At 34.4% G+C, this 10,386-nt stretch overlaps 1 non-coding gene across 1 annotated transcript; it reads right to left on the reverse strand.

Moving 5' to 3' along the window:
- Positions 1-9,168: 9,168 nt before the first annotated feature.
- LOC111736406 lies at positions 9,169-9,287 on the reverse strand. Its single transcript, XR_002779173.1, has one exon. It is a non-coding gene; the product is annotated as a 5S ribosomal RNA (ribosomal RNA).
- Between the last annotated feature and the right edge of the window lie 1,099 nt (positions 9,288-10,386).

Below are 10,386 nucleotides of genomic sequence, written 5' to 3' on the forward strand. Positions count from 1 at the left end.
AGGCATGTTGCCTGTCCTTGAGTAACTCACCTTTTGGTTGTGGGGAGTCACCGATCAGTAAATCACCACAGATTACAACATGGGATAAGAGCAATGATTAGAAGGGATCACTTGCCAGTGACTTTGATAGGAATCGTAGTTCTACTAGTATGTTACCATTAACTTCTCTCTATTGTCTGGTCCTTCAAGTAGAATATCTTAAGTATGGAGTTTTACGGCATCAGTACTCCTTTTTAGTTTTTATTCTTATTATGAATCTCCTTGTTCTGATTGATGGTTTCTTTTTCAATTTTAAAATTGTGAGTTTGTTCATCTGTCTTCCTAAAAGGTTAGTCTCCTTTGCTGCTGGGTCTTCTTCCTTCATCTGAGATAGCAAACTTTGTCTGCTTCATGGGTACTCACATTGCTTAATCTCAAAGTGACTTCTATTTTCTTGCTTTAACCATGACATGTGGCCTAAATTCTTGTTTTTCATCTAGATCAAATTCTTAGGTGTTAATTTTTCCCTACCTTCAAGGGTAATAGAAGGACCTGCTTGAAGCTCTCTAATTTTGGGTTACTCTCAACTGAGGTCACACAGCCTGGATGAGGTCATACAAAATATGAAGATCTGGGGTTAACTTTAACTCAAAGCATAGAGGGGCCATCTTCAGGCCAAAAGCTTTCATGTCAAATGTAAACCCAAATTATAAAGACCACAGTGTCAAAACAAATATCCAGAAGTGACACATAAGATCAAAGAAGAAATAAAAGTAGAAAAAAGAAAGGTGGCTCTTTAGCTTCAATTGTTGTAATAGAAATTTAGTTGACTGGTGCCAGCTTTGTGGATCTAGATCGACATCAGTTCTAGGTATTCTCTCTCCTTTTATACTCTAAAAATACTCATACTTTATTCTTTATGACTTCAAGCCATATCCTAATTTGAGAGAGATCACTGAAAGAATTTCCCATTTCTCTACACACGTGATAAAAAAAATTTAAATATCTTCTCAACATCATGATCTCACTGTGGCACTGGAGAGAATATTAGATGATGTCCTGTCTTGCAACCCCTAATGATTTAATCAGACTGTCATTTATGATGATAAGTTGTTGTGGAGCCCTGCTACCTTAGGTAAGCCCAAAGTCTGAGGCAACGATATTAAATTTTACCACATCCAGTTAGTTCATGGTTTAGTATCTCTTTCCACTTTTACAGGTCTCCTTTTTTACACAAATATTGCAAGTCATTCAGGACCATAAGTTCAACTTTAAACTGACTCTTCACCTACAGCATGTACTCTGACTCTCCCTAGTAATTATTCAGTTTCCCCTCTAGAGAGACAACCTGTTTCTAATAATTTGAAAGTGATTTTTTTTGAAGACTATATTTAAGAAGTAAGCATAAGTTCAGTAATGGCAAATTAAATGTACAAAAGGTATAGAAAGGCAGACCTTTCCATCTGTGGTTCTGTTCTGTAGTACCTCTATAGTTAGAAAAGATAATTGACAGAATCATCTTTAGTTTGTCACTTTGAGTATCCATCAGCCAAAGGCTGAATTTTGCTAATACTAGATCATCTGTCAAAAAATGCTTATAAGCTCAGAAATTGTTTATTGAGTGCTATTGTTTGTACCACACTGAGTTAGATATGTAATTAAAATGTGTAAACGGGTATAAGACAGGATTCTATCCTTCAAGTAACTTGTGAATGTGTTTTTGTAAAAAAAAAAACCTTAAGAAACAAATAGAGAAAAATGACCAGACTGTACAAACATACTAGGTTGTGTAGTGTAAATAAGTGCTACATAATTTAGGAGAAAGGAGACTAGAGTTTACTGAAGAAATCATAATAGATGACCTGGAGAAACTCTGAGTCATAATTAATTTTAAAGGATAGGTCCAATAGCAAAAACTATAGCAAAGGAAAGTGGCATTCTAGATAGAGCATTATCAAAAGGTTGGCAGGGTGTTCTGTTTATTTTAAATATCTAAACTAATATTATTTTGAATAAAGTTTTTAAACAATCTGAAAGCAATGTGTCCCTCTGTCCTTTGAGGATATATGAAATGCTTATTGTCCTTCTTTTTCTTCTCCAAATAGAACTACACAGAAGCAGAAGTCCAGATAACCCATGCATAAGTGGACCAAAAACATATAAACAGAATGTTCTAGATCATAAAGTAATCAAAGTAGAAATGCTAGGAGAATGTCTGGAACAGTCTACAGAAACACCCCCAGCCCCATTCACTGTTTGATGATGTAATAACAGAAACCCTCTAAAGCAGTTACAGGCAGCTAAGAGGGTGTGAGAGAAATAAAATCTTAGGTTCTTACCTCATTTTTTTGTTATTTAGATTGTTTTAAAACAGCAAATAAAGCAACATCTTTAAACAATTATAGAAAAATGAGATGGTTCTGAAATGGGCCAATGAACTCAATTATGAGGAAATTACCATTCTGACACAGACTGGTGTGAGACAGATGAAGAACTACCTGTAGAAGATGAAAGACCTATGCCAACAAGAAAAGAGATAGTAAAAGAAAACCAGGGCAGAGACTACTCTTGGCTAAACAATTAATCAGTATTTGGGGATGAATAACTGGAGTTCAACTCCAAAACAAAAATGTATTTATAACTTTGTTATTTTATAATTTAGATTTCATTAATTTTATTTTATGAATTATATTTATAATTAGATTTCACAATTATATTGGATAATTAGAATATAATTTCTTCAGAGTATTAGCCTATTCTTTTTTAAGGTGTACAAATGATGTTTTGATATCTGTATATTATGAAATGATGACCACAATCAAGCTAATTAGTATATCCTTCACCTCATATAATTACAATATTCTTTTTTGGGGGGTTAGAGCTGTGGTGAGAACACTTAAGATCTATTTCCTAGAAAATTTCAAGTATACAATACAGTACTGCTAACTGTGTGTGTGTGTGTGTGTAGTTATGTATATATCCAGACCTTATACATCTTGAATAACTGAAACTTTCTATCCTTTGACCAACATTACCCCATGTTACCCTGCCCCTGGCCTCTGGCAACCACTATTCTACTCTCTGCTTCTATGAATTTGACTATTTTAGATTCCACATATAAGTGAGAACATGCAGTATTTGTCTTTCTGTGTTTGGCTTATTTCACTTAGCATAATGCCCTCCAGGTACAACCAAATTGTCATAAATGTCAAGATTTCCTTTTTTATGGTTGAATAGTACTGTATTTTGTGTGTATGTAAGTATACCTATATAGGTATAGATAGCTCACATTTTCTTTATCTATTCATTTGTTGATGAACATTTAGGTTGTTTCCATATCTTTTGGATATATACCCACAAGTGGAATTGTTTGAATATATGGTAGTTCTATTTTTGAGGTACCTCCATACTATTTTACACAATGTCAGTACCAATGTACATTCCCACCAACATTGCATATGGATTCCCCTTTCTCTACATCCTTGTCAACACTTGTTATCCCTGATGATTGAGCATATTTTTATGTGCATGTTGGCCATTTGTATATCTTCTTTGGAAAAATATCTTTTCATGTCCTTTGCCCATTTTTTAATTGAATTATTTGTTTTTTGCTATTGAGTTATATGAGTTCCTTATATATTTTGGATATTAACCTCTTATTAGATATACAGTTTGGAAACGTTTTTTTCCCATTCCATATGTTGCCTTTTCATTCTGTTGGTTGTTTCTATTTCCGTGCAGAAGCTTTTTAGTTCGATGTAATGATTTGTCTATTTTTGTTATTGTTACTCGTGCTTTTGATGTCATATCCAAAAAAATCATTGCCAAGACCAGTATCAAGAAGCTTTTTCCGTGTATTGTCTTTTAGTATTTTTATGGCTTCAGGTCTTACATGTAAGTGTTTAATCCATTTTGAGTCACTTTTTATATATGATATGAGATAAGGGTCTAATTTCATTCTTTTGCATGTAGGTATCCAGTTTTTGTAATACCATTTATTGAGGAGACACTCATTTTGTATCCTTGGCATCCTTGTCAAAGATCAATTGACTTTAAATGCATAAATTTATTTTCTTCAACAGTTTTTATGAAATTCTTTAAAAATTACTATTAAAGAGAAGTGCTTAAAAATGGAACCCATCCAACAATTCCTGAAAGTATTTCAGGACTAATACTGAACAGAAAGGTCATTTAAAAACTTCCAGAGAATTATACCTAAATAAGGCTCATTAATTGTAGTTGTGTCACATATCATCTAAATTACGTTTCTAAAAAATATCCAAAACACTATTTCTCACTTTTTCATTTTTTAAAACTGTGTTGGGTGAAACCTGCAAAGCTTAAATGCTACTGCTTTTCTTAGAAAGATTCTAGTAATTTCTATACTGTTCTTACAGATGACAAAAGCACTATCTACCTCAAAAAAGTCCCTTTTTATGACTTGTTTCTCCAATTTTTTAATTCTTGAAGGATTTATATGCTTCATAAAGTCACTGATAATTGTGGGTGCTAAAAGCCTTCTTAAATGTGACTGAAGTTGAAAACAGAAGTTTTGTTTTTATATTGTGATTCTAATTTATGTCTTTGAAATCAATATATTTAATTCTTCTTTCTTCTCTACTATTTTTTCTATTATCGATTATCAAGCATCATTTCAAAGTATATCAGAGGAGCAGTGAAGAATATTTTTCATACTTTAAATTCCTCAGACAGTTTAAAAAATAAATAATTCTTGAGTAAATTTTGTGAAAATAAACCAATTCCATTTAATATATAAATTCAACAACTAAACTAGATCAATGAATTTATATCCTTGGTAGCTAATTTTGCCTGAAAATTTCTTTTAAAAATCATATGTCTGACCATTTGATTTTTTTTTTTTTTTCCAATTCATGAGACCAGTAATCTTTGCAGGGAAAAAAAAACAACTCATGAAACTTAATGGCAGGTCATCATAAATTTACCCAAGTTTTCCTGAGTAAAAGGCCACAGGCGTTCAATCCAAATTTTTACTTGTGGAGAAAAAAATAGGGGAAAAAATTAATAATATCTTTATTTTAAGCAGTCTAACTGATGTACTACTTTGAGTAAATGAGGATTCTTTACAATTTTACCATTCTTATTCATTTACCCCTCATATGTTAAATGGTTATTGAATACTGACTGTGAACAAAACATCATAAATACGTACGTGTTTTATAACTCTCACAGCAGTGAGTTAGGTAGTAAATATATTTGTCTTTAATATGGAATTCTAGTTATTATTCACCCTGTGAAACAAAAAACTATTTACCCTGCTGAGTATTACAATACTTCCTTAGTTTTAGACATCTAAATTCTGATAGGCTATGCAGAAAATAAAGAAATGTATAGCTTCTCTTCATTATATACTATATAAAAATGTGTATATCTTGATAGAGAGATGAGAGCTGGAGTGATGGTATTCAACACATTTTCCTGTGTGTCTTAAATTGCAACAGAAGAGAAATAAATATTGCGCACAATTCTTTTGGGGGAAAAAAGATAAGGGGACTTGATTCCATAATACGGCACTTTTCTTGAAGCTAAATTTAAAAGACCTAAGGTAGACAAAAAGGGAGAGATGCGTAGAGAATACAAACGAGGCAAAACCTGGTTTTATAAAATGCCATTTAAGAGAGAAGGTGTGGTGCCACGGCCACAGATTCAAGCTAAGGAGCATCTATGCACATTTCTGACTTTCTTATTTTCCGAGAGATAGGGTTACATGCCAGAGAGCTGACAATAGAAGTGTTTGGAAATTCAGTGCTTTTATCTTGAAAATAACATCTAAGAGAAATGGAAGGGCTGCATTTTTTTTTTTATCTGCTCAAAAGGAAATTCAAAAGATTTTTATCGTCTTGGTGATATTGCCATAGATTTTAATTAAATATTTCTTTCCCTATCCCCAAACTCATCCTTTAAATTTGTAACTAAGAATGCTTTAGGAAAGAATGAGAGTCTGAAAGCCCATGGGACAGGTGATGATTTTAAAGCTCCTCTGACTCTTATTCATAAAGTGTTAAAAATAAAAATCTGGATGGGGAGTCTAATCTATATAAAACTCATAATGTTCACTGAAAGAAAAGGAGGGAACCCAAAGTCAACTATGATTGGCATCAGCATCACCATATCTCAAAGAATAAGATCACATTAAATATCATCTTTCCTGTCCAATGCAGCCTAAGAACTTTAGGTTAGTTCTGCTAGGAGATCTTAAAAACAAATATCACTTGGCTAAAACACCGGTAGCTCACTAAAACCAGCTACGTAGTCTCCCTCAATGATAAAGAGAGCCCACCAGCCATTTGGAGCATCCCAGTCTTTTGTCCACATCTGAGGTTTTTGAAGATTCAGTCTTGCAAGGGTCAATTTGCTTGCAAGTGTATTTTCTCTCCACTTAGACAACAGTTTGTAAACGAGTGTTTAAAGATTTAGATGGAGAGAGGACTCTCCTACTATTTTCTTTTCCTTCAATTCTTGTCACTGTTCTCCCATGGATGTGCTTCATCCAGACACCTTTGTGATTGAGACTTTTGGAGAATGGATATAGCAAGAGAGTCAGACTGAGATTTAGTTAAGAAGGTGAATGTGTATGTATGTCTTTTAGGGGTGCTGGTTGAGATGCTTTTTAGTACAGTTATCTAATAAATCTGATTAATAAAAACTGTTTATTAGAATCAGTGTTTCAGCGCATGACATTTGTAGCCCCACCTGTTAAAGTTGTGCTATAAATTAATGTGAACTTCCTCTTGGCTAAAGCAATAAAGGAAAGTACATGATTACAAGATTCATTTTGAACATAAGGAAATAGTGTATCATTTCTTGGAATAAATACATTTATTCTATTACTTTTTCATGGCTTGTTTGATTATGGAAAGTTGCTAAGTTTCCTGTTTGCTCACATGACAAGGTATAAACCTAATGTTGCCCCAGTTTTAAGATGTTTTGCCATGTAAGCCATGATGACCAGCCAGTATCCAATTCTAAGGAAAATGTTTATCCCCGTATGTGCCCATCCCTAATTATAGAACCAGGAAGGGCAGATACTCTGATTGATGACAAAGTCTTGTGGACTTAGAAATAGTTACATTGACTAGCTTCTCTCCTAAGAGTGGGTCACCACTATTTCATTTATTGAGATTTTAGGATGCAATGGACTAAGAATCTATTAATTCCACTTATAAATCTTTGTTGATATATTTAAGCCATTTACAGTGTTGGGATTCTTTACTAGAAAAGACTTCTCTCCATGGCAAACATGGCAATGGAAGAGCAAATGTAGGCTTTCTTTACAGTGACTATCTAGGTTCTCAATCAGCAGCTGAAAACAAAGAGCATATTGTTTTAGATATTTAGAGGTAGAAGTAGTCACTGCACAGTGTGGAAATGCAGGAAGAAATGAATCCCATCAATATTTTTCACAAAAGAAACAAAGTTTAGAATCTCACATGAGCTTTCTGTAAAGCGATTACACTTGAGTGCTAGGTAATATCGCCAGCGCAGCACTTTTTGATGGTTTATGGGAATGCTCTACAATCTTAAATTCTTTCAACTTAAATTGCACTTCGAAGTTTCATTCACATTCAGTAAAAATGATATAGTTAGATTTTCAACAGGGAATGAATTATTCATTAAAGCAGATAATGGTGTTAGGGCTCAACCAAGAAACTATAAAATTAGCATAAAAATTCCCTGTGCCATGTTAATTGTTAAAATTAAAAATATACAACACAAAAGATATCGATTAAGTCAAAGATCTTTTTTGTTAAATTAAATAAACTAAAGTCTTTTATGGTATTCTTTATATCAGATTTTTAATCATGCCATCTGGGGGTTTATAAACCATTTGGTCTTACTTATTAATGATATTAGTGTAAGAAACACACTTTTATGCAGGTTTAATGATAGTTTAAGGTGATGGCTTGGGTTTTTTTTTTTAACTTTTGTCTTATGCAATTTCCACAAATAGATTATTTGCAGAAACAATAACTTGTGCATTTGTGCATTTTATTTATGTTGTCCCAGAAAGATATTGATTTGTAAGTGGTGGCTTACAAATGCCCTGATTAAATTTTATAAGAGAAATGATACCAAATAGTAGTTTACTCAATAAATGTATCCTGACTGAAGCATATGAGATGCATCATTGATTCAAACATCATGATATAATACTTAATATGTGTCAGAAAAAAACATTAGACTGTGCGAGGGAGGAAGAGGTAAATACGCCATTATTTATGCCCTTAAGAAAATCATTATTTATTTGAAGAGGAAGACTATAAAAGAGAGAAAATTTCAGGGGAAGAATCTGCTTCTAAGCTTATTGGGGTATTGGTAAGCTTTAGTGAGAGAGAGAAGAGGGCATGCGTGAGCAGGCTCTCAGAGAAGGCTCCCAAGATGAGAGCCACAGTCTTTTTATAACAATATTGAAAGCAACATTCTATCACTACTACATATTTATGTTTGTGAGAGGTGAATCAATTAGTCTAGCCCTTATTCACAGGAAGGAGATTACACACAGTGAGAATGCTAGGAGATAGGGATTGTTGGAGGACATTTTAGAGGCTACCAACCCCAGGACTGTATATTGCATTAGCCCTTGCAAGTGAGAGAGCATAACTATGTCAGACTTCCTCAACCACCAATGGAAAATAAACAGAAGCTAACTGCATGTAACACAATAAGCATAAAAAAGAACAAAAAACTGTAGTTTGTGAAGTCTTTGAGAAACTCCGATTCTGACTATTTCAATTCAACCCAAGAGAAAGCGTTTTTAACCATTGAAGGAATGCAGTTCATCTTTGTGAACAAATATAATTGCCAGATCATTTTAATTTAGTGAAGCAAAGAGGAAAAAGAAAGGTAGTGGTCATAGTTCTAAACTATTGGGTTGTTAGTCCATGTTCTGAAGATCTGCTTTTCACCTTGAGATTCTGGAGTTGTTTTTATTATGGAAAATTGCTTTTCCTTATAATAGAGCTTTGATGAAATAGAAAGAGGCAAATTTGGATTTAGAAACCTAACTCCTAAATCTGACTCTGCCTCTTATCAGCTGTGTGACCTTGGACTATTCACTTGCCTTATTTTTTAGGCGAGGCAACCCTTGATAGACCTCACAGATTGCAAGGACCTTGTCAGCTTACAATCTCTTATTTTTTTTATTTTTTATGCCTACAACACCTGGTCTTCCTAGGTGGTCTCCCATCCAAGTACTAACCAGGCCCGACCCTGCTTAGCTTCCGAGATCAGATGGGATCAGGCTTGTTCAGGGTGGCATGGCCACAGATTACTTGCCCTTTTTATATCCAGTTTCTCAAGGGTAAAATAGATGAAATAATGCAAAATGATTAAATGCTATAACAGTACTATGTGCCAAAAGCTATGTGATCTCAGAGGGACGAGATGAAGATATTGGTCACTAATGAAGATGGTAAGATAAGCGTAGGACTTGAGAAAAGTCAAAATGGTTGAGCGCAGGTGCTGCGGAAAGGAAGTACAGAGCCAACTACATATGGGAGAGCATGAATGATGCCCCCGTTAAAGCTGAGTAATATGGGTCTGTTGTGGAGCCAAAAAGAACCACTCCCTCGTGGCTTTTGGCAGCTTGTTCAATGGACTAGAAGAAAGAATACTGACTATAAGTGGTGAGGTCTGCCTCAAGTTAGGATTGGCAAGAAAGGTGCACCTGGAGATCAAGGAAGCATGACAATCTAGGGTGTTAATGACTGGAAAAAGGTAGTGTGTGAGGAAGACCTTTCCAATTGTTACATTTTGAATAGACAGCTTTCCAGAGCTACTTGGAGACACTACTTGTGGAGGCCTCTTGTCAAAAAAACATGGTCTGTGTGCCAAGACATCTGCTCTCTGTTCCCATTTATGGCTCTAGCACATGGCAAATCACTTCGATTATACTGATATAGACAATCTAAGTAGCTGAAAAAGCACTTGGCCAGCCACAGGCAAAACTGGTAATCTTATCTTTCATGTATCATACATCCCTCCTCCGAGCTCTTCATTATTTCGATTCAGGCCCTTGTGCCTTTGGCCCACACATAGGGCTCTAACAAGTCTCAGGCTGACCCTTTTACCTTGCCCAGGAAAAACATATCTGATTATAAAAACAAAGTAGGATCTTCAAGTTGGAAGTTCAATACCTTTCACATATATCACGTTTGCCTACAAATACAAAGTTTTATTATAAGGATTTTCAAAAAAAGGTCTGCTATACTGAATCTCTAATGGTGGGACTCCAGTCTTAGGCTGGTAGCTTATTTTAGGTAAAAGAAACTTCAGTTCCTATTGTAAACCTGTCCATGATCACAATCAGCTCAACAAAAGTTTTAAAGTTGAAGCCCTTACTTATTTTCAATGTCTCCTTTTTCTTTC

The sequence above is a fragment of the Pteropus vampyrus genome, unplaced genomic scaffold (assembly GCF_000151845.1).
Source record: "Pteropus vampyrus isolate Shadow unplaced genomic scaffold, Pvam_2.0 Scaffold19, whole genome shotgun sequence".
NCBI lineage: Eukaryota > Metazoa > Chordata > Mammalia > Chiroptera > Pteropodidae > Pteropus > Pteropus vampyrus.